The sequence below is a fragment of the Galleria mellonella genome, unplaced genomic scaffold (assembly GCF_026898425.1).
Source record: "Galleria mellonella isolate WM207_F2 unplaced genomic scaffold, CSIRO_AGI_GalMel_v1 utg35, whole genome shotgun sequence".
In the NCBI taxonomy this organism is placed as follows: domain Eukaryota; kingdom Metazoa; phylum Arthropoda; class Insecta; order Lepidoptera; family Pyralidae; genus Galleria; species Galleria mellonella.
The window spans coordinates 6,079,882-6,105,915 of record NW_026442082.1 but is presented as its reverse complement, the minus strand read 5'-3'; the positions used below and the strand labels follow the sequence as shown (position 1 = coordinate 6,105,915).

Here is a 26,034-nt window from a genome sequence, read left to right as displayed (position 1 = left end):
AAATATCTGGGAATGGCTTTTTCAATGGTTCTCCTACTTCCAAAATCCACGCGTACGAAAAAAATTATTTTTGGTTTATCATACAAGAAATAAAAAATAATATGGCTATTTTAAAACACGGTAATTCTTTGAAACGTGATATATTTCAGACTATATATATATATATATATATATATATATATATATATATATATATATATATACTGATAGCGCAGGCGGGGTTACTATTACATTATCACCATTAAAAAAAAAAATATCTGGGAATGACTTTTTCAATGGTTCTCCTACTTCCAAAATCCACGCGTACGAAAAAAATTATTTTTGGTTTATCATACAAGAAATAAAAAATAATATGGCTATTTTAAAACACGGTAATTCTTTGAAACGTGATATATTTCAGACTCTTGTAATTTATTATTAGTTTAAGGCAATCCGCTCATTGAGCTACAGGTTGTATCATCATCTTTTCAGCCACTATCCGCCCACTGCTGGACATAAACCTCCCCCATAGACTGCCATAACTTGCAATCAATACCATATATTATTAAGTACCAGAGGGAGACTTTGTACAGAAGTCATTTGCTTAGGTACCTCTATCCTATTCGTGATTCAACCGTAAAGCAGTTGTGTTTGCATGGCTGTGTTTCGATTTGAAGGGTGGGGTATGGCGTGAATTTACAGGGTACAGAGGAATAACACCTGAGTCCTCAGGAATGGCAACGCATGGGGGGTATCATGGGCGAAACAGTATACACTGTTATGTCCATGGTATTGCTCGTGTCTATAGGCGACGGTTATCACTTTCCATCAGGTGGGCCGTCAGCCTGTTTGCCATTCTAAGTTGTATAAAATAAAGTAAGAATTAGTGGAATATTTTGAATGTTACGTTTTTTTAATACATGATAATGGAATGGTCCCTGCCTGCGCTGTCGGTATACACTGGCGAGGCACCAGTGAGGGATGATTGGTGAGAATAAAAAGGCAGGTTAGTAAGCCCATCGTGGTGAATTCAACGATAAATTAGTCACGATGGTTCCCAGGGGGAACCGCGTGGAGGTCGACCTGATATGGTATATTGATTAAATGTATTGTTAGTAATGGGGAGTAACCTCCTCATTACTAACAGTCCCTTTCCCCCTGAATATTACGTTCAACACGATGGCTAGATACAGTCGACAAATATTTCTGACTATTTTTGTCTTTTTTTTCAATTTATTTGCATTAAATAGGGTAGATGTCGGTTGTCTTATAATAAATATAATATTAAATTATTAAAGTCTTATAATAATAAAGCCTATTTAGCCATTTACAGAATAGCATGGCCTTATTAGGGTTTATAGTCGTGAACATTATTTATTATTATATTATGTATTGATAATTTTATTTTCTCAAAGATGCTTGGAAATGTGAGCATTATTTTGACAATCTTCTTCGAGATAAATTAAAATTGCCGTACTGGCCAGACACATGCGGGCAGCGGCCGGCAAAAGTTGTATGAAAATCCATATCTGTCGTGTTTTGCGGCCAGATAAATTACTATGTAAACTCATATCTGTCCTGTAATTTAAAAATGGAATGACCTTTTACTTCGAAACATGGCTACTAAGAAGGTAACTAATAAAAGGTTTTATTTAAATTTCTAACTGGCTTGCAAATAGAAAGCTGTTTATTCAAAAAAAAACAAAGGAACATTATGGCGCGTGAAAAACTATTATTATTCGTTATTCGTCATTGAATTTAAAAAGTAAAATTGTGGATAATTAAGAAAAAAAAGGCGGGAAACTCGAATAAGAACAAGCGGGTTTTTTAAATTTTTTTTATTAATTTATTAAAACTATCTCTATCAATTCTTATTATTGAATAAAATATTATATTTTCACTAAATTCAGCGACAGTAATATAATTAGCATTCATGGGGAAGCGCAGTTGTAGAAAAAGGAAAAAAAAAGATGACGATTCAGGTGATGTAGACCATGAACCTTGTAATGACAAGGATATATATTCGGAAGATACTTCTACTGACTCAGAATCTGAAATTGATAAGGCCGATAAGTATAAACCTTACTACGTCACAGATTATATTAGAAGATATCCCGAGGAATCCCCTGGGACAGAATTTGTTGTCTTTGTAGAATCCTCAGATAGTCAGAAAACCATTGGATCCAGAGACTTGCTCTCACTCTCCTCCTGTTTAAAACGATTTAATAAAGGGGTAACTTATCTTAGATCTATAAATAAATTCAAAATCGGAGTATACTTTCAAAAGCCAGACTTAGCCAATGCTTTTTTAAATAATAAAACTTTTTTAAATGACTACCATTTTAAGGCCAGTATTCCTGCTTCTTCAACAGAAGTTACAGGCGTTATTAGAAATGTACCTACAAATATATCTAATAAAAAAATATATACTATGATATCGAGTTCTAAGAAAATTATTGCTATTAAAAGAATTTTAAGAAAAAATACCTTGACTCATGGATATGTGTTACAGCCAACTCTAACCGTGACAATTACTTTTGCTGCATCTGTATTACCTGAATATCTGGATATTGGAGGTTGGCGCCACAATGTCACTCCATATATACCACCAGTTAAACAATGCTACCGGTGCTTGAGGTATGGACATTTAGCTAAATTCTGTAAGAATTCTGAGCGTTGCAGCATCTGCAAAGGTGAGCATAATTATAAAACTTGTACAACTGGAATGGAAAACGCTATTTGTGTACACTGCAATGGAAATCACACAAGTGTATCACCGCAATGCCCTGTTAAACAAAAGAAAATTGCTGAAAATAGATCTAAATTCAGACCTGCTTCTTTTGGAGATATACTTAGCACTGAAATATTTCCTAAACTGGGTAACAAACCTAAAAAAAATGTAGACCTAATTTCAATTCTAAATTCTGATAACAAGAGTTTATCACTTTTAATAGAAAGCATAATCAAACTTATTTCACTACATAACACAAAGAACACATCTATTAACACTAAAAGTGTTTTGAATGTGTTATATGATACTTTTGGTAATAGACCTATTTCACAAAATTCAATCGAGACCAATTAACTATCATACAGTGGAACGCTCAGAGCCTACTGAGCAATCGACATATTTTTACACAATTTTTAAATGAACATCATATTCACATTGCTCTCATCTCAGAAACTTGGCTAAAACCACATTACAAATTAAAAATTAAAGATTATTGTATAGAACGAAATGATTGTGGTAATAACCACAATGGAGTAGCGATTATTATACATAATAGTATTAGATATAAAAAACTTCACTCTTTTTTCGACAATTCTTTGCAAACTATAGCTATTAGTATTGAAGTTAATAATTCTTGGTATTCAGTTGCCAGTATTTACTGTCCTACCAATAGTACACCTAGTTTTACTAAAGCCAAATTTAAGTTCTTTTTGGAGTCTCTTCCTAAACCCACTATCATATCTGGAGATTTAAATGCACATCATACTATGTGGGGTTGTACCTCCACTAATACAAGAGGTAAAGACATTCTTGATTGTTTAGATGAATGTAATTTGGTACTATTAAATGATAAGCAAGTTACTACTGTTGGCTCTCATATTTGGAGACCCAATGGCCTTGATTTAACTATGGTATCCCCATCCATATCATTAAAATGCGAGTGGTCGGTTCATGATGATCCGTTAGGAAGTTATCACCTGCCGACTTTTACTAAAATAAACACAAAGAACTCTTCATCAACTCCGTCAGGTGAACAACATGCTCCTATAGATGAAGTTAATAAACTTTTGTTAAATCGTATAAACCTACGTCTCGTTAATTGGGATCTTTATTCTGAAACTGTTAATCAATTACTTTTGGATTTCGAGTATGATGTCAATGAACCCTTAAACAATTACAATAGGTTCTGTAAAATTATTTTGACAGCTGTGGAACGTTCCGTTCCACGTAGGAACTTATCAAATAGCGGTGCAAATACTTCAAAGAGGCACAAACATATTGCAGTACCTTGGTGGAATAACAGGTGTGCGACAGCTGTCAATGATAGTAAAGCGGCTTACCTTAGGTTTAAACAAAATCCAACTCTCGATAATTACATAAATTTTAAAAGAGTTCAAGCTGTTAAAAAGTTAGTAATTAAGCAAGTAAGACAACAGGGGTGGCAGGAATTTTGTTCCAAATTTAATAGATTAACACCAATTTCCACTGTTTGGCAAAATATGAGAAAACTAAATTCAAAACATCGTCAAAATCATTTTAAAGATATATCATGGGTCAATGATTTTTTACGCAAATATACTCCTGATTTTGTACACTCACCTTTTGATGACAAACAGTTTAATTCTGTTAATTCATGCCCAAAATTTCTCACTGACCCATTCTCAATTGATGAAATATCCAGTGCAGTAAAATCTAGAAAAGATACAGCTAGTGGCCTTGATCGCTTAACATACAATATGTTTCGATTGCTGAATAAAATAAACCTTACTAAACTCTTACAAATTTTTAACGATTTATGGAAGGACTGTATTATCCCACCAGAATGGAAAATGGATTGTTTGATTCCAGTAATTAAACCCGGTAAAGATCCTACAAATTTCGACTCCTATAGACCTATAACATTGACGTCCTGTGCAGGCAAATTATTCGAACAATTAATTAAACAGCGTTTAGAGTTCTTTATTGAAAGTAATAGTATATTACCATCGAATCAATTTGGTTTTCGCCGTGGATATTCAGCGCGCGAAAGTTTAGCGAACTTCTATGTCGACCTTAGTACTGCTTTGAATAACGATGAATATGTTCTATCTGTTTTTTTAGATGTCGTAGGAGCTTTTAACAATGTAAATTTAACAGTTCTATCTTCGATTTTATCCTCATTTCTTCCAATGAAACTTATCGAATGGATTTATAATTTTCTTAGTAATAGAGAAGTGTATGTTAAAGTAAATAGTAAATTAATAGGACCTAGGTTAAGCTCTAAAGGAGTATGTCAAGGTGGTATTCTAAGCCCGCTACTATATATTTTATATATCTATAAACTTAATTCAATTTTAGGAAACAGTGTGAACAACTTGCAATTTGCCGATGATTTATTAATTTATATAAAAGGAAAGAATATTATTGATATGCAATTAGTGTTAAATGAGTCATTAAAAAGACTTGAGAAATATTTTTCTCTTCTTTCCCTCGATATTAGTTTAACCAAAAGTAAAGTAGTTGTTTTTCATCAAGTTCATAAATATGTTCCATTAATGAATATTATATATAATAATCAAACTCTTCCAACAGACTGTAGCGTTAAATTTCTGGGGTAATTTTTCATCAAAATTTAAAATGGGATCTATACGTTGATTGCTTAGTAGATCGTGCTTTAAGAGCCACTAATATAATAAGATCTGTAATTGGTCGTAACTGGGGAGCTGATCCTAAAATTATCCTTTTACTTTACAAATCTCTTGTTAGAAGTAATTTTGATTACGCTTTCTTTTGTTATGCCTCAGAACATAAATTAGTAGAAAAACTCGAAAAAATTCAAAATATGAATTTAAGACTTATTTTAGGTGCTATGTATACTTCTCCAATTATCTCAATGCAAGTAGAATGTAATTTGCCTCCTATCCTTCTTCGTTTCGAATACCTAAAACTCAAATTTCTCTTCAAAGTTTTTTCAGTTTCCAATAACCCACTCATACTCAAATTATTAAATTGCCCCATTTCTATGTTTTTGAATAAAACTATTGTCAATGATTTGAATTTACGAGATGAATATAACATCTATAGTAGTAAGATACTTCCTTGTTATAATGGACTTTATGAGAGTAAGTTCTGTAAGATCAAAATTGTTATACGTAAAGACATAAAAGAAAAGCACGATATGTATGAGACTTTATCAGAATTTATTGACTACAGGCAGATATATACAGATGGTTCCAAAAATGCACTTAGCACTTCAGTGGCTTTTTACGATTTGTCAAATAGATTTGGTCACGGTTATAAAATTTCAACTTTGGCTAGTATTTACACAGCAGAAGCAAAAGCTATATTTTTAGCATTAGAATACATAGAAAAACAGGTACTATATTCGAAATGGATTATAATTACAGATAGTATGAGTGTTCTTATGGCATTAAAAAATAACACATTCATTTCATCATCAAACTACTTAATTCAAGAAATTCGTAATAAATATTATCATCTCTGTACTATATATGGAAAAGATATTATCTTCATCTGGACCCCTTCACATATTGGAGTGTTTGGGAATGAACAAGTAGACACTTTGGCTAAAATTATTAATTCAAGTGCTGCTCGTGTTCAAGATTTACCCCTTTGTTACTCAGATTGTAGTATTGGAATACATAAAATCGTTACAACTAAATGGGAGGAGCATTGGACTCAAATATTACAGACTAAAGGCAAATGGTACCGCAAAATTAATTGGCGTATTGGAAAACCGTGGTTCTGCAAAGGAAAGGACACAAACAGAAAATTTTACACCAATATTTGTAGATTACGAATCGGCCACGGACATTTCAACGAACACCTGCACCGAATGGGCATGATCGCTTCCCCATCATGCACATGGTGTAACTCAAATACAGCCCAATCTCTACATCACCTTTTTTTTGATTGCTCTGAATTTGTCATTCAAAGACACATTATGTTTGACGAACTTAGGATTATCTTCAAAAAACCCGAAAATATCCCGCACTCAATCCCGCTTCTCTTAAGATTTCCTTCTTGTTTCAAAGCTATTTTCACTTATATTACTACAACATTCAAGGAGCTATAAGAATACTTTTATTGAATTGCAAGACAATGATTTTTTATAATTATTTATTTTTAATTTGATAAATCCACTGGTTTAAGAAAACTCAAGAAAAGATATTTATGAAAATGTACTTACCGGATTTGACAAATGAAATATTGAAGATTATGACAATAATTGAAGCGACATTAGAAAAATAAAATTCCAGACAAATTATCTTTTTGAAAACTAGGCAGCATGGTCTCCGACCTTAGCCTGTTCCAAACGGAACAAACGTACTAAAAAAAAAAAAAAAAGTAAAATTGTGTTTTTGATTCCCGCGCATTATTTGAGAAAAGTACTATGGCCACAAGCCTTGGCCACAACTAGGCATTGATGGACTCACGTATTTGTGCCTCGGCTGCGCCTCGGCCCACATTTGCACGTTCGTCCATCAACGCTCCAGTTGCTGGCTGCTGCAGTAATGTACTATTAACAATTACCAAATGGAGTAAAATTACTATAGGTAAATGGTTTATTCGAATATAAAAAAAAACTACAAAGTTTTTTATTAGTAACCCTAGGATATAATAGAAAATTAGAATCCTTTGATATTGTTGTATTCATTCATTTTTATTTAAAAGCTGCGCTCCTATCATGAAGTGAGGCTCTTATCGCTCATTACCGTTTTCGGCTAATCTCTTTATATCTTGATACGACACGACCCCAACATATTCAGCTTTGATCTGGCTGATGCAACTATGCTTTGCTCTCCCCATCTCCCTTCGATCTTACCTTCTATTATGATGTTTATAAGTTGGTTGTATCGTATCAGGTGTCCCAACATTTTTCCCCCTTCCGATTTCAATATTTTTTTTTTATAATACCTCTCTTTTTTAACCTTAAGTAGGACTTCTTCATTAGTAACTCGATCCTTTCTGTTAATTTTCTCTCATTCAAATTTCTTACTATTTTCAACAGTATTATTTTATATTAATAACGAAATTTTTCATATTTGATGTCTATCGCTGCGTGGTCCCGGCATAGAATGGGCCACCCCTTCTTTTCTGTGGGTGTCGTAAGAGGCGACTAAAGGAAGGCGAGGGATGGGCAGCAGCGTTTCTCTTGAAACATTTATAGAAGCCTAACTACGTTTATCAATCCGCTAGCCAAGTGTGGCAACTACTGGCAAAACTCACCTTATGGGAAGGGGAAGACTTATGTCCGACAGTGGACAGTTAACGGCTGAAATAATAAAAAAAAATTGTACAAACAAGTACGTTAATAATTGTTTTTTTTTTAATACAACTTAGAATGGCAAACAAGCTGACGGCCCACCTGATGGAAAGTGATAACCGCCGCTTATAGACATGAGCAGTACCATAGACATAACAGAGTATACAGTTTCGCCCATGATACCCCCCATGCGTTGCCATTCCCGAGGACTCAGGTGTTATTCCTCTGTACTAAGTAAATTCATAATACATTATCGGGGGCGAGCTGTTCTCTTATATAGATTTAATTATTACTGTCAACAAGCCCGCTCTAGTCCTGCGGCATTATTTTTGGTCTCAACAAACGAAATTTAATCAAATTTATAATAGAAACAGTGGGAAGTTTGTTAAGGAACGACTCTTGGGAAAGTTTATAGGTAATTAATTATGGCAGATCGTGTGTTGTTTAAAATAGAAGTCTACGGAACTGGCGTGTGTGCACGAGTTGTGAAATTAAATAAGTATGAAGTACACTACAGTATTGGAATAAAGTAAAGAGGTCTCTGTTTATTCTGTGAAATATTTTTACCATAAAAATATATTTCTAACTAGCTGTTTACGTGTCTACAGTTATGTGATGAAAGAGATCGTGGTGAATGAAATAAATGAGTAAATAAATGAACTAAATAAATGAATGAAGTCTTTTTATCCTTATTCTCGTAAGAAAATGTTGTTGTTTAAATGTTGACATAATTAACTAATTCAATGTAACAATTGATATGTATTTAGAATAATTAATTGGACATACGTAATTGATAAATTTTTACTTTAAAATGTTAGCCACTAATAACTAACTAACATGTGCTAAGACAAAATTTGCATGCCTTTAGATAAGGCGAAATGTGTAACTCTGTTACCATTTAAGACCTTTGTACCACATTTCGAGCAAATAAATTTTTATTATTATTATTTCTAGTAAATTCACATCTCATTATTATTATTATTTCAAATATATAGACAGAAAGAAAGAAATATTGTTATTCAAGTAAGCATAGATTTAATAATTTTTGAATAGTCATATCTTTATTGCCGCCCATTCGTAACGCAATTTCAGCTAAGAAGAACAAGCTAAAAACTCATCTATTGCTTTTTAAAAAAAAATTAATCTATACTTATAATAAATCTGTAGAGAGGTCAATTCTGTACATGAAATATATTTCCAAAATAACTATCAGGGGGTGATAAGTGATCGATACTGATGCCAAAAATGCAATCAGTAAAATTTTTGCCTACCCGTCTGAATGTTGTAAAATTGTAAAAATCTTTATTGTACATAACTCAGATTAAATACTAGTAAATGATTTAATATACAATGGCGGACTTATCCCATAAAGGGATCTCTTACAGTCGACCTTTGAGAAGCTGAAAGAAAACTGTAGAATGTACAAGGGTAATAACCGTACAATTAAAGATAAACTAAATAATACCCAGTAAAAAAATTGAATATATAACACATTAAAAACAGCTCTATATACCTACATATGTAAATAATAAAAGTACATGAATAATAATATAACATTAATAAATAAAAACTTATACACATACACATATACGAGTATATACATATATATATATATATATATATATATATATATATATATATATATATATATATATATATATATATATATATATATATATATATATATATATATATATACTACATATATACATAACAAATACATATATTCACAATTGGCACAATGAAGAGGGATTTTCAAAATAAAATTTTATGATACCTGCTTTAAAAGATTTCAGCGATTGTGCCATCTTTAAGTTTATTAAGTATTAGGAAGTGAATTCCAGAGACATGCAGCATGTACAGTAAATGACATGGCATAGCTTTGAGTATTAAAACAAGGCAAATCTATAATGAAGTCATTACTGCATCTCAGGCGAACAACAGGTAATGTGGACATGTTGGATTAAAAAGGATATTGAAAAGAAGAGTAAGAATGTGGACATTTCTCCGTAGCCTGATAGGATCTCTGTACCCAGTAAATTCACGCCATATCCAATCCCATATAATCCAATCCAATACCCAAGCAATCGACTTTTGTACAAAGTCCCCTCCATAATAGCAACGCAGAAATTATAAAATATATAGTATATATACCAGAGGGAGACTTTGTACAAAAGTCGTTTGCTTGGGTACCTCTGTCCCATTCGTGTTTCTACCGTGAAGCAGTTGTGTTTGCATGGCTGTATTCGGTTTAAGTCAGAGGAATAACACCTGAGTCCTCAGGAATGGCAACGCATGGGGGATATCATGGGCGAAACAGTATACTCTGTTATGTCCATGGTACTGCTCATGTCTATAGGCGACGGTCACCACATTCCAACAGGTGGACCGTCAGCTTGTTTGCCATTCTAAGTTGCATAGTTGTTGCGGAACATTGTTACCTGCTGAGAAAATCCCTCAATTATAAAGGCAACAATGATTGCTAATTATCCATCCCTTGCAGGCAACACAAGAATGTGAAGCGCTAATTAAACTCGTGTCTGCTCTGGTCGTAACATAATGAAACAAACAATGCAAGCGGTTGAAATCATACAAGAGTACTTTGCTTCGTAATAGTTTTAATATTGTAAGATTGCGTTCCACAAAAAAAAAAACAACCGACTTCAATTGGCAATATCAGAGATTTTGATTTGAAAATAAAAATCGGTAAAAAAACTTTTAAGTTAAACGGTTTTATTTTATGTGCACTGAAAACTACAAAATAAATAAATAGTTACTTACCTATCAACCTACGTAGGTGATCTCGGTCATTAATATCTCTGATGGTAGTGGTTGTCATAACATGAACCATGTCAGCGGCCGAAAGGCAGTTCATGAGAGAACACTAACACCAGGGTTTGCTTGGTAGGTAAACTAAGCAGCCCACACTATAACAAGTAGGTATTTTGACCTTCTAGTTCAGAAATATTTTAGTACTAGGCAGAATAGCTTTTAGGCATATTAGACTAAAATAAAAACGTGGGGCCCATTAACTATTTCTGTATTACTTTTTACTATACTAATTGTTTTAAATGTGGATTGCATTGACTTATTATAATCGTCATCATCATCATCCTAGCGGTTTATCCCGGTCGCATCCGAAACCTCATAGCTCCGGAGTCCAGAGTCCACTGAATCGACTTACTATAATCGTAACTGGAGGTTTTGACCATCAATAACCAGCCGTTACGGCTTCACCAGCGAACGCCGAGCTCATGATCTACCAAAGTATAAGATATGCTCTGCTATAGGTATGATTTCAGAGGGGCCCCACGTTTTTATTTTAGTCTAATATAATAATAATAATAATAATAACTTTATTGCATAACCATGATTTTAACAAACTCAGCACTGGAAATTACAGTAAAAGTAGATACGAATTCATTTGTACATTTGGATCAGTTTAAACATCTGTGTCTGAACTAGGTTATAAAACCTGTATCTCAGACAACAGCGCTCAACCCTCATTACATAGTATAATGTTAGTTCAGCTAAATTTTTAGTGCTACATATAGAATATTGATTTTATATAAAGTTAGTATATCTAATTATAACAATTGGCAATAATGAAAATTGTGAAATAATGTGCTCCCTGTGTGTAGAGTGTAATTTGAATGTATGTGTGTGGGAGAGTGTGTAAAATTATTTGTATGTTACTGTAATATTATTTAAATAATTTAAAGGTTTATCTTGAATTTAATTGTACAATATTATTTTAATTTATGTATCTATTAGTAGTATTTAGTAGTAGTTGTATTTTTATTATATTTCATTTTTTAATAGATTTTCCGTCTCATCGTAGTTCTTTTCTTTCAACCAGTCTACCACTCTGTCCCTACACTCTCTTCCATTTAAAGGATATATATTAAGAATTCTATTAAGTTTATTATATAAATGCGGACCAAGGTAACAAAAGAATCTATTTGTGAAGATATGTTTAAATGCTGGTATTGTACATATTTTATCACTGCGTCTTTTTTTGACATTATTATTATTGAATGGGGTGTGTGTGTGTTGCTTTTTTATAATACTATTTATAAAAATTTGTCGAACAGTTAAGACTGCACATGATCGATATAGAAGATGCGTTGAGAAGTAAATCGGGCGAAAGGTACTGACCTTAAGAATTGCCCTTTGGGCAATTTCAAGCTTAATTAATGAAGATTTTGAAGCTCCGCCCCAGCTAGATACACAATATGATAATATTGATTCAACTAAAGACACATATACACGCTTAATGATCAGTACATCTGCAATATATCTTAATTTTTTAAACACATAAATAAGTTTTCTAAGTCGTGTTACTAAGAGTTCTATATGACATTTAAAATTCAGATTAGAATCTAGCATTACTCCTAAATATTTTAAAGAATTCGTCTTTTTTAGTAAAGGGCATTTACAAGTTGATTTATTTGTGTTATTACAGCAATGCGCAATTAGGTTAAATTGTGATATATTGTTTTTTGATTTTCTAATGGAGAAATTAATATATGTTGTTTTTTCCGCATTCAATGTTAAATGATTGTTAAAAAGCCATTCAGAAACTACATTAAAGCCTTCCTGCGCAGATTGATAAACTTCATTCCAAGAATTAGCTGAAAACAAGAGTGCTGTATCATCCGCATAAGAAACTATTTTACCTCGATGAAGACAGAGATCACAGAGATCATTAATATAGATAAGAAAGAGTGTAGGGCCGAGAATACTTCCCTGCGGGATACCATGAGTAATTGCAAGGTCTTCACTGAAGTGTTTATCTATTTTTACACACTGGTAACGGTTATTTAAATAGTCACTTAAAAGTTTCAGTTCTGTACCTCGAATTCCCATTATTTCCAGTTTATGTTGTAAAATCTGTAATGAGACCGTATCGAAAGCCTTTGCGAGGTCAATAAAAATACCTAGAGTTTTTTTACCACTAACCAAATTTTTGACTATCCATTCAGTTAGTTCATGAACTGCTTCATCAGCTGATTTGCCTACACGAAAGCCAAATTGGTTTTTAGAAAGCAGATTGTTTTGTTCCAGATATTTAACTAACCTAACATTTATGATCTTTTCTAGCAATTTAGATATTGCAGGAAGTAGAGAAATTGGTCTAAAATTTTCAATACAGTCTCCCCTACCCGATTTATGAATAGGAATGATTACCGATTTCTTTAGTACCTCCGGAAAAATGCCATCCCTAATACATTTTTGAAGCATGTACGTAAGAGGCGGAATAAGGACGTCTTTAAATTCCTTAAGAAGCCTGATTGGTATTAGGTCCCATCCCACTGATGAAGAGTTTTTTAATTCCATTATAAGTCTCTCAATCTCATTAGAATCAGTATCTAGGAATACAAAAGACTCACGGACAGAGGGCAGAGCTTTCACTAGCAGAGACATCGCACTTGCCCGTGAAACAGAAGTGAATTTTGAGGCAAGATTTTTTCCTACATTAGCAAAATAGTTATTAACCCCATTAAGAGACTCTTCAATGTTAGTTTTATTTAGCAATTCACTAGTGTCACTTATGGTCCTTGTACAGCTTGTAGCCTTTTTTATAGCACTCCATAGCTGTTTGCTGTTTTTACCGGCTTTCTTAATTTCTAATTTTTCATACTCTATTTTTGCTCTTTTTAAGGTCTTATTACAGAAGTTTCGGTAACGTTTATACGAAATTTTGAGTATTTCATTACCAGGATTCTGTTTTAATTTTTTATTCATATTGTCACGATTACGCAAGCATCTTAATAGACCCGGAGTTAACCAAGGTTTAATGAGTATATTTCTTCTTGATACTTTTGTAATTATAGTATTTTCAATTACAGCGCGATGTAGACTACGTACAAAGTATGACATGGCAAAATTAATATCGCATGAATTATAGTTATAGTCTATTGTCTGTAAATTTGATCTAATTCCTTCATAGTTAACTCTAGTAATTTGGCGTTTAACTTTTATTTTGTTTAATGAGTGTTGTAAACATAATAAAACCGCTTGATGATCTGTTAGAGTACTATTCAAAACCAATGTAGTAGCAAATGAATGTGATTTTAAAATTACGTGATCCAGGCAACTTTTGCCTTCACGCGTAGGTAACGTATGAGCCGGTAATAAGCCATGAAATGACATTAAATTTAAATATTCATTCGCTCTAGCATCCGAAGCATAAGGTAATATATTAATATTGACATCTCCAATAATAGATATATTCTTAAATGAGGTGAGATTGGATAAAACCGAATTAAGTGACTGTAAAAAAGGATCAACATTAACATAAGATGGTGGTCTATATAATGCAAGAATTGCGGTGTCAGATCCAATTTTAACAACTAAGCAATTAGAATCAAGTATTACAGGTTCTTCAATTGTCACAGTAATATTATTCTTTATATATACAACCACTCCTTCATTCTGGCTATTGTTATTTTTAGTGGTATAACAAGAATATCCTTTTATAGGTGGGATTCTTAAAGTATTAGATAGCCAACATTCCGTCAGAATAAGCACATCGCATTCAAACTTAAGCCTGTGTAACATAGCCGAAAGTTCATCCATATTTTTATTAATACTACGAATATTTTGCGTTAAAATAGTTAAATAGTCAGAAGGACATTCGATAATGAATCTGCACTCCTCAACCTCACAAGTCATAGAATTAGAGACAGCAATATCATCTATTTCTTGATTAACCGTACTATCCATAATTATTTTGGAAGAGAGCAAAGGAAACTGTATTTGTTATACTATAAGAACACAACACATCTTCTCCGGTAAAGAAAAGTACTTTAGGGTAAATACTACTGTAAATACTGTAAATGCTACAGTGTTTTTTTAAAGAAAAGTGATCGAGTAATTTGTAGAGTATAATGTGTAAATATAATAATATTATGTATTGAGATAATATGTTTGTGTCAAAATTAGTTATTAAATTAGCAATGAATGAAAGAAAAACAATAAATCCCACACAGAATCTCATTAAAAGTCTTAGTCAAATATTTTCAGTTGTCTTCATCCTGTTAAGATCAGCTTCGTTATTGATCCGAATGAGCGGGCTACCTTCTTTTTTACGCATATAGATCTTCCCGTAAGAAGTCCAGCAATAAGTGTTATTTAAAAGTTTTAGCAAAATCTCGTGACAAGAAAAATAATCTTCTTGCATTCGTGGTAAGACATTCAGAATCGTATATAGGTTTTTCTGTTCCTTTTATTTTTAAACTAGTAGTATTCAATTGACATTTTTTAGTAGTCTTATACTTTTTCGAACTATTAATAAATTTTTCTTTAACCAAAACAGATGAGAACTCCACTACGATAGGTCTTGTATTTTCTGGTTTGGCAAAACCACGATGAATATCTCGTATATCTGATGTTTGCAATTCAAGATCAAGAAGGTCACCAAGACTTTTCACAACTCCAATCAGAGCTTCTTTATTCTCGTTTGAAATCGTAGGAATATTTCTAATTTCTATTTTTGAGGAGCAGTTGTGTTTTTCAATACTTTCAACTTTGCCTTCTAGCAGTTTTATATATATCAGATTATCTTTACGTTCGTCCTTTAAAGTATTAACTTCTTTTTGAATATCATCAAATTTTTTTGAAATCATATCAATAAAACATTGTATACTATTATTCTGAATTTTAATCTCTGATATGGAATCCTGTACTGCCTGCAATTTAGAATTTTGTTCTGAAACAAATTTTGAAAACATTTCGCGCATCTCTTCCATAAAATCTTGCATTTCGCTATCTCCGTGTTTCCTCTTTAGAGGCGCAAGATTTAAATTCTTCTGTGTATTTGTAAGATCCAAATTAGGCAAGCTTGAAGCAATATAATCTAAATCTGCATCTGAAGTTCTTGAGGGCGGGGTACGTTTTAGAGGCATGTTAGATACTTTATTACAAGTTTTACTTTAAATTATGTATTGATATATAATATACAATACATAAATCTATCCCTTTTATATACAAAAATATCACTTAAATCGATATACTATAATTTGTTGCACATCACTATTGCGCATGAATTCCAATACGCAACAAGACAATATATCGCATCAATGTAGGTAGTGTAAAAAAAAAGAACCCCGTGAATCGATGAAACGGATACCTGCGCAAGTCGAACTATTTGTCTCACGCACGTTAATTGCAAGTATTTAATGCCGTCTTGTTCTCACCTTACACACACCTAATGCACTGTTAGTACTTGAATCTGAAATATGCCTAAAAGCTATTCTGCCTAGTACTAAAATATTTCTGAACTAGAAGGTCAAAATACCTACTTGTAATAGTGTGGGCTGCTTAGTTTACCTACCAAGCAAACCCTGGTGTTAGTGTTCTCTCATGAACTGCCTTTCGGCCGCTGACATGGTTCATGTTATGACAACCACTACCATCAGAGATATTAATGACCGAGATCACCTACGTAGGTTGATAGGTAAGTAACTATTTATTTATTTTGTAGTTTTCAGTGCACATAAAATAAAACCGTTTAACTTAAAAGTTTTTTTACCAATTTTTATTTTCTTGTTTTTAGTATTTAGTGAAATTGTTTACCGAATACTCCTCATTCTATTTAATTCGTTCAGTGCATCATTATTACATGGTTTCTTACCTGATAATTTAGTACAATCTATTTCCTCAATACATAGCCCTTCCAGAGACTTGACTTAGAGCCACGTATGCTTGTCCTTCCTCAAACCATTTTGAGCCCAAATATACTACTGCATGGTCGACGGTGCTGCCCTGCATTTTATGGACGGTGAATGCTCATGACAAAACTAAGGGCAACATCCTTTTTTCAGCCGTACCATAATTGAATTTTGCTGGAAACTGTATGGCTTTAGGGTAAATAACGTGCATGCCGTCTGTGCCAAAGTCAATTCAAATTCAAATTCAAATTCAAATTCAAATTCAAATTCAAATTCAAATTCAAATTCAAATTCAAATTCAAATTCAAATTCAAAAATCATTTATTCATGTAGGACATTTTAGCCGCTTATGAACGTCAAATTTTTACATTATAATTTTATATTTTCCCTACCGTCCAGTTCGGTATTTAGATCCAATTGAGAAGAACTGGCAAGAAACTCAATTGAATTACTTTTTTTTTTAAAGCCAGTTTATTTACAATGTATATTTATATAGGTGTCTATGTCTAACATTAAATGAAAATTCAGTGCATGAACAACTATTGCCATGCACACTCGTCATTCAAGTAATCGTTTAGTGAGTAATAGGCTTTGCTCAGTAAATATGATTTAACAGATGTTTTGAATTTATTTAAGGGTAATTCCAACATATCCTTTGGTATCTTATTGTAAATTTTTATACCTATTCCCATAAAAGACCTATTAACTTTTTCTAAACGATACTTGGGGACAGCAAGTTTGTCTTTAAATCTAGTATTAATATTATGAATATTGCTGTTTTTTGGAAATAAGTCAAGATTTTTATGAACATATAGAATATTTGAATATATAAATTGAGAAGCAACGGTGAGAATATTTGCCTCTTTGAATTTCTCTCTTAATGAGTCACGACCCTTCATACAGTAGATCGCTCGAACGGCACGTTTTTGTAATATGAATATATTCTTAATATCTGCCGCTTTTCCCCATAGTAATATTCCATAAGAGAGTAAACTATGAAAATAACTAAAATAGACTAATCTAGCAGTATCAGTATCAGTGTACTGTCTAACTTTACGCACGGCAAAAGCTGCTGAACTTAGTTTCGCTGCAAGGCTTTGAATTTGTGCACCCCATTGTGTTTTATTATCTAGTGTGATTCCTAGAAAGACAGTAGATTCTATAAATTCGAGAGATTCGTCATTTAATTTAATATTGCAATTAATATTAAAACTTTTAGATAGAGAGAAATTAACACATTTTGTTTTTTTAGCTTAAAATTAAAACTGATGATATATCTGTTTCGTACATTTGGGTTCGACGGAACTGAGGCCAAAAAATTTCTGTAATGTGGCCTATAGCGTCATTTACCAATCCTTTTGTAACGTCAATGTTGGACCGCAACATTACTTTTGCACCTACAAATATTTTAAGTACTGATCTAATGCCATACAGTCCTCGGCACGTTTTAACCTATTATATATATATATATATATACCTATTATATATATATATATATATATATATATATATATATATATATATATATATATATATATATATATATATATATATATATATATATATATATTATTATAGTGTCTGGGTGTCTGAGTGTCAAGTGTCTGAGAGTCTAGTGTCTGAGTGCCTTGTATCCGAGTGTAGGAGTGACTAGTGTCTAGTGTTTACTATCTGAGTGTCGAGTGTCGAGTGTCGAGTGTCTAGTGTCTGAGTGTCGAGTGTCTGAGTATCTAGTGTTTAGTGTCTGAATGTCGAGTGTCGAGTGTCCAGTGTCGAGTGTCGAGTGTCGTCGAGTGTCTAGTGTCTAGTGTCGAGTGTCTAGTGTCAGAGTGTCTAGTGTCTGGGTGTCTGAGTGTCAAGTGTCTGAGAGTCTAGTGTCTGAGTGTCTTGTATCCGAGTGTCTTGTATCCGAGTGTCTAGTGTCTGAGTGTCTAGTGTCTGGGTGTCTGAGTGTCTAGTGTCTAAGTGTCGAGTGTCGAGTGTCGAGTGTCGAGTGTCGAGTGTCGAGTGTCGAGTGTCGGGTGTCGAGTGTCAAGTGTCGAGTGTCGAGTGTCTAGTGTCTGAATGTCTAACGTCTGGGTGTCTGAGTGTCAAGTGTCTGAGAGTCTAGTGTCTGAGTGTCTTGTATCCGAGTGTCTAGTGTCTGAGTGTCTAGTGTCTGGGTGTCTGAGTTTCTAGTGTCTAAGTGTCGAGTGTCGAGTGTCGAGTGTCGACTGTCGAGTGTCGAGTGTCGAGTGTCGAGTGTCGAGTGTCGAGTGTCGAGTGTCAAGTGTCGAGTGTCGAGTGTCAAGTGTCGAGTGTCGAGTGTCGAGTTTCGAATGTCTAGTGTCTGAGTGTCTAGTGTCTGAGTGTCTAGTGTCTGGGTGTCTGAGAGTCAAGTGTCTGAGAGTCTAGTGTCTGAGTGTCTTGTATCCAAGTGTCTAGTGTCTGAGTGTCTAGTGTCTGGGTGTCTGAGTTTCTGAGTGTCTAGTGTCTGAGTGTCGAGTGTCGAGTGTCGAGTGTCGAGTGTCGAATGTCGAGTGTCGAGTGTCGAGTGTCAAGTGTCGAGTGTCTAGTGTCGAGTGTCAGAGTGTCTAGTGTCTGGGTGTCTGAGTGTCAAGTGTCTGAGAGTCTAGTGTCTAATTATCGAGTGTCGAGTGTCGAGGGTCGAGTGTGGAGTGTCGAGTGTCGAGTGTCGAGTGTCGAGTGCCGAGTGTCGAGTGTCAAGTGTCGAGTGTCGAGTTTCGAGTGTCTAGTGTCTGAGTGTCTAACGTCTGGGTGTCTGAGTGTCAAGTGTCTGAGAGTCTAGTGTCTGAGTGTCTTGTATCCGAGTGTCTAGTGTCTGAGTGTCTAGTGTCTGGGTGTCTGAGTTTCTAGTGTCTAAGTGTCGAGTGTCGAGTGTCGAGTGTCGACTGTCGAGTGTCGAGTGTCGAGTGTCGAGTGTCAAGTGTCGAGTGTCGAGTGTCAAGTGTCGAGTGTCGAGTGTCGAGTTTCGAATGTCTAGTGTCTGAGTGTCTAGTGTCTGAGTGTCTAGTGTCTGGGTGTCTGAGAGTCAAGTGTCTGAGAGTCTAGTGTCTGAGTGTCTTGTATCCAAGTGTCTAGTGTCTGAGTGTCTAGTGTCTGGGTGTCTGAGTTTCTGAGTGTCTAGTGTCGAGGGTCGAGTGTGGAGTGTCGAGTGTCGAGTGTCGAGGGTCGAGTGTGGAGTGTCGAGTGTCGAGTGTCGAGTGTCGAGTGCCGAGTGTCGAGTGTCAAGTGTCGAGTGTCGAGTTTCGAATGTCTAGTGTCTGAGTGTCTAGTGTCTGAGTGTCTTGTATCCGAGTGTCGGAGTGTCTAGTGTCTAGTGTTTAGTATCTGAGTGTCGAGTGTCTAGTGTCAGAGTGTCTAGTGTCTGGGTGTCTGAGTGTCAAGTGTCTGAGTGTCTTGTATCCGAGTGTCTAGTGTCTGTGTGTCTAGGGTCTGGGTGTCTGAGTGTCTAGTGTCTGAGGGTCTAGCGTCTGAGTGTCTAGTGTCTGGGTGTCTCAGTGTAGTCCTATAATTTGATACCCATATTGTGGTGGTTGTGGAAAAATATGTACCTAGTCCGCCATATTGGAACGGCGTTCATCTTGAATTTTAAATTTTGACATAATCATCGTGTTTTACTAGTGTAGCCCTTTCATTTGATACCCATATTGCGGGGGTTAAGGAAAAATATGTAATCCGCCATTTTGTATCGGCGGCCATCTTAGATTTATAATGTTATTGATTTTATTATATTGTATTGTCATCTAAATTAAATGTGTGTACCAAATTTCAGACCAATCTGACAACGGGAAGGTGCTTAAATTCCAATTTCTAATTTTGACCCAAATAAATAAATACCGTACAGGTCGAGCTAAATAAAACCGTTTAACTATAACATTTCTATGGTACTAATCTATAAGTACTGTGGACAATAAAGGAAACGAGGAATGGAAATTAGAAATATATGTATACTGGCAAAAGGAACTTAGAAGACTAGGGTCGGACAGATGGTGTCCAGTGAGAGCGCATGGATGGCGTACTTGGGTTTTGCGAGGCCGCCATGTCAAAGAAGGAAACGGCGGAAAGAGTGCGAGAGATTGGTCCCTACGCCCCTCAAATCAGGCGCCGGTGACATAGGCGAGGACGGCAGGACCGAGAAGGAGATCCTACTTCACCGCATGGGCCAGGGGCGGCAGCTGCGAGGGCAGCTGTCACCACATCACCAACACGGCCCGGAGGAGGCGTGCGCGTGCTCCTGCGCGCCCCTCAGGGAGGATACAACTACAGGTCACCTAGTGAAGGGGTCCGCCTTGTGTGGCGGACCAATGCATTCGGAATGAGACGATTGCTCGGGCACACCCACGTCTCGAGGAAAGCGCTGAGAAGGAGCACCGGGGAGTTTTAGCCGGTAAGAGTCCGGCAGTACCTCGAAAGAGATATGCGGGTCTTCATGAGCATTTCCCTTCGACAAAAAAAAAAGCGGTGAAGAAGAGCCAAAAGGAAACAATAGCGTTAATAGTAAATAATGCGTGTTAATTTTAAATTTGCTTAGAAATAATAATGAGCAATAATGGCATCAGCCTTTAACTGTCCACTGCTAAACACTGCTCCCCTAGGAGTATTTTGCCAGTAGTTGCCACGCTCTGTTTTAAGAGGGACGGTGCTGCCCATCCCTCGCTCTCCCTTAGTCGTCTCTTAAGACACCCACGAGATAAGAAGAGGTAGCCTATTCTATGCCGGGACCATATGGCAACGAAATGAATATAAACATTTGTATCTTGGTCAGTGATCATATGTGAAGAGGCAGGTATGTATAACATCTAATTAAAAAATTATAATTATTAAATTTTATCCCATATTAAACAGGATTTTATTCAGTCGTAATCATCATCATCATCATGTCAGCCACTATCCGTCCACTGCTGGACATAAACCTCCCCCATAGACTGCCATAAGGAATGCTTTTAAGCCACCTGCATCCACTAACTCCCTGCAATGCATTTGAGGCTGTCGCTCCATCTAGTCGGAGTTCGTCCTACATTGCATTTGCCCGTACGGGGTCGCCACTCAATAAACTTTCTTTGATTTATATTAATCGTAATATATATTATTTGTAAAATACACCTAAGCACCTCTTTCTTCTGAGATTTGCTTGGAAAAGTTTAAAATTTTAAACCTAACCTTTACGAGGCTACTGCACAAGGGAAGCCTTTCTATTCTAGGCTTCTTTGAAGCCAGCACTCGGCTGCTTTTACCAGCAAACCTAATTAACTAGAGCTAGTAGATAGAGCACGAATTTACTTATGGTATAAAGGAGGATTCAATCTAAATGGATGAATCCCCTTCTAATTTTTGTACAGTGTAAACGTGAAAACTTGTTAAGCGATACTTGAAGGTATTCTTTAGTTAATTATGTATATTTATACGAATTAGTGGTCGCCTAGTAGTCGAAATTAGACCGTAATATATATTGTAATAAATTAATTTATTATGGTTAACATTCAGTAAGACTATAGACAAATAATATTAAGGACAAACAATATGAATCTATTCCCAATTTGACCACAGACTTTAACAATAAACAAAAGAGTATATATGCGTATGTGTGTGTGTGTGTGTGTGTCAAAAACGTGGTAGTTTGTGTAATGTAAAAATAAAAATAAAAAAAAATATTAGCATTTTGCGTTTCTTCTCTATATAAACTATAAGTGTGCCAAATTTCATACTCCCCCGTCCGTGCAATTTTCATAAAAAAGGGATACATAATTTTTGCTTCACGTATTAATTATATAAATAATTTATTATACTTTATTATACAAAATTATTTTTTAATATATAAAAAATATGACAATGGAAACTAAATGTACAAAAGCGAGCTTAACTCTTAAAGAGTTCTCTCTCTAAAACAGTGTACAATATTGTGACAATTTACAAACAAAAATAACTAGACAAACTTAAATGAAAGTAACTTAATTTTTAAGCGACAAACTTTTATCCATAACTTCATTCGAAACAACGTTCAATACACAATTACGTAGTATTGTAGTATTTTTTTTTTTATTTTATTAAGAGGGAAAACATAAAATTGAAAATTATTCTTAGTAACTACTTATTTATATTAGTGTGAGCATTGCGCGTCTGAGCATCTTCCGCTAGATTAGCAACATATTATATTGTTTGCCTCGCCACCATCCACTGGACTAATAGTCGCGATCGACCGGTCGATAACGATCCCTGGTATATAGTAAAAAAAAGCAAGTTCTCCATTCATCTCTGTTTTTCATGAAAATGTTGAGCGTGACGATACGACAACATAACCTTCAAGAAAAGAGTATATTCCTTTTTAAAAGGCCGGCAGCACACCTGCAATGCCGCTGGTGTTGTGGGTGATCATGGGCGGCGGTAGTCACTTACCATCAGGTGAGCCGCATGCTCGTTTGCCCCCTGCGCTGTAAAAAAAATCACCATTTTTGAACCGATTTGATAATTCTTTTTTATTCTCATTGAGATTCGGTCTTAATTGAGTGACGGTTAAAACTGTTTACATTTTTCTTAGCTAAGTAAAATAGCTACGTATTGCAAAACAAAATATGGTTGTGGACATAATATTTCACATACTAACACTTTTATTATATTTTCTATCTAATTTGTCTACAATATACGTCATTCAGTTTACTTTGTCACAATTGAAGTCGCTGTTCTTGTGGAGTAAAATTTTTATAACACAAGCATACCGCTCACCTGATGGTAAGTGATTACCACCGCCCATAGGCATCCGTAACATCGGAGAAATTGTAGGCGCCGTAGGGCCTTTTAATAAAGGAATACGCTCTTTTCTTAAAGGTCCCAATATCTGTTTCTATTACAAATAAATCAGCCATTGTATATTAAATTGTTTTAATATGCTAATAAAGTCATACTACCCGTATGTATGTCTTTTACGACACCCACGGGAAAGAAAGGAGTGGCCTATTCTATGCCGGGACCACATGGCCAATCTATGTAATGCAGTAAGGAAATTTATTAAGAGGTTTAATAATTGTTAATTTAGCACTGTACGTGACAAGTAGATGTGTCGCTCCACCATTTTAACTTAATTTCCTTTATTTGTATTTAGTATAATAAGATTTTTTACCAGAGGGAGACTTTGTACAAAAGTCGATTGCTTGGGAACCTCTGTCCTATTCGTGTTTCTACCGTGAAACAGTTGTGTTTGCATGGCTGTGTTTCGGTTTGAAGGGTGGGTTATGGCGTGAATTTACAGGGTACAGAGGAATAACATCTGAATTCTCAGGAATGGCAACGCATGAGGGGTATCATGGGCGAAACAGTATACTCTGTTATGTCCATGGTACTGCTCATGTCTATAGGCGACGGTTACCACTTTCCATCAGCTGACGGTCCCGTCAGCTTGTTTGCCATTCTAAGTTGTATAAAAAAAAGATAATTTTTATTTGTTAATATTCTGAGTTGAGAGTCAGTTACAAGTCAGTTCAAATATAAATCTCCAAAAATTTCGTCGTCTTATTGCAACATATTTATATATATATATATATATATATATATATATATATATATATATATATATATATATGTATGTAAATATGAAAGAAAGAAAGAAAAATATTTATTTGGCGCATATCAAACTGAGTTGTGACCGTTTTATGATATTGTGGTACACTCACAAAAAATTATGTTACCTCTTATATTATATGTACTTTCTTTTGTTTTTTTTTCGTATGTGTATGGTTTTATTTCTTATTTTAAGTACGCACCAATATCTAATGTTATTTGTGTGCTGTAAGTTATGCAAATAAATAAATTATTTATCTATCTATATCAATAATAATTACAACTAAAACATAATAAATTATAAACTTAAAGAAAAAGGAAATAAAAAAATTTCATAGTGCCTCCCACCAAATTATTTAAAATTAATTACTTCTCTCCATCCAAAGGTTGCCTGGAAGAGATCGCTTTTAGCGATAAGGTAGCCCATTGTTTTCTCATTGTGATTATTTCTTGTAATTGTTTATATTTATAATAAGTTTACTATTGTAATCTTTTAAAGGAAACTATAAAGAGTATCTATCTATCTATAAAAATAAACTTGTAACTAATAGGAAATTATGCGACTAAAATGGTCACCACTCCGCTAAATGTTTAGGCATTCATACGTATCGCCTAAATGCTGATTTTCTGTGATCTGAACCAATAGGAGTGGTAGATGGTGCTAGCAAGTAAAAATGTAGATACTACTAGCGACCCGCCCCGGCTTCGCACGGGTGCACATTACATCACATCACATTAGAAACCTCTAAAATTATCAATGTTTCTCTACTATAATACACATGTAAACATTAAACATATAAACCTTCCTCTGAATCACTCTATCTATTAAAAGAAACCGCTTCAAAATCCGTTGCGTAGTTTTAAAGATTTAAGCATACATAGGGACGGACAGACAGCGACAGCAACTTTATTTTATACTATGTAGTGAAGTAGTCTAGCTATTATTATTCCGTTTTCGCTCTCTCTTTTTTTATAATTTTAGTCTAAATCTACATCATCATCATCATTATATCAGCCTTCAACTGTCCCCTGCTGAACATAAGCCTCCCCCTTGAAAGGTTTTGTCAGTAGTTGCCATGCTTGGCAGGCGGATTGGCAACCGCAATCAGGCTTTAGAGTTGTTTTAGGAGGGACGCTGCTGCCCATTCTTCGCCGTCCCTTAGTCGACTTTTACCACACCCACGGAAAAAGAAAGGGTGGCCTATTCTATGCCGGGACCACACGGCCATACTAAATTTACATTATACTACACAAATTTGAAACCCAGTTTATAAATTTAATATTTATAAATTTAAAAAGCCTTCCCCGAGAAAAATATAACTAGCATCCATAATACTCTTCATTCCGTGTCGTTTGTGGTCGGCGTAACACGTTTTTCACTCCCTTTCTCGCAGTATCATCTTTCACACGATCTATCCATATCTTTTTAAGTCTCTCTCTACCCTTATAACCATCCACAACCATATTTAATAGGCACTTTCCTTAAAATATTATCTCCATAACTGCGTATCATATGCCCACGGTGATATCTAAATTATTTACATTCCTTTTAAACAAGTCTTATGCCAGCGAAATTGAATATTTTTCCCAAAGGGCGTGGACTGAAATTGAAATGACAAATTTTTTTTAACGTCCCATACTAATACGGTGCGTTCAGCTGTTAAGTTCTCGTAAGTATAGGAGACTCAACTTTTTTTTATCGTTTTGTACTTTGATTTACGTTTTTTCCATACTACTTGCACACCCGAAGGAGATTTTGTACAATAGCGGTTTGCTTGGGCACCTCTGTCCTATTTGTGTTTCTATCGTGAAGCAGTTGTGTTTGCATG

The 26,034-nt window shown here is 34.6% G+C and overlaps 1 protein-coding gene across 2 annotated transcripts in view; it reads left to right on the top strand.

The window, feature by feature from the left end:
- Positions 1-26,034, top strand: part of LOC113519588 (octopamine receptor Oamb) — a 206,433-nt gene that overhangs the window by 69,821 nt on the left and 110,578 nt on the right. The window lies entirely within an intron of this gene.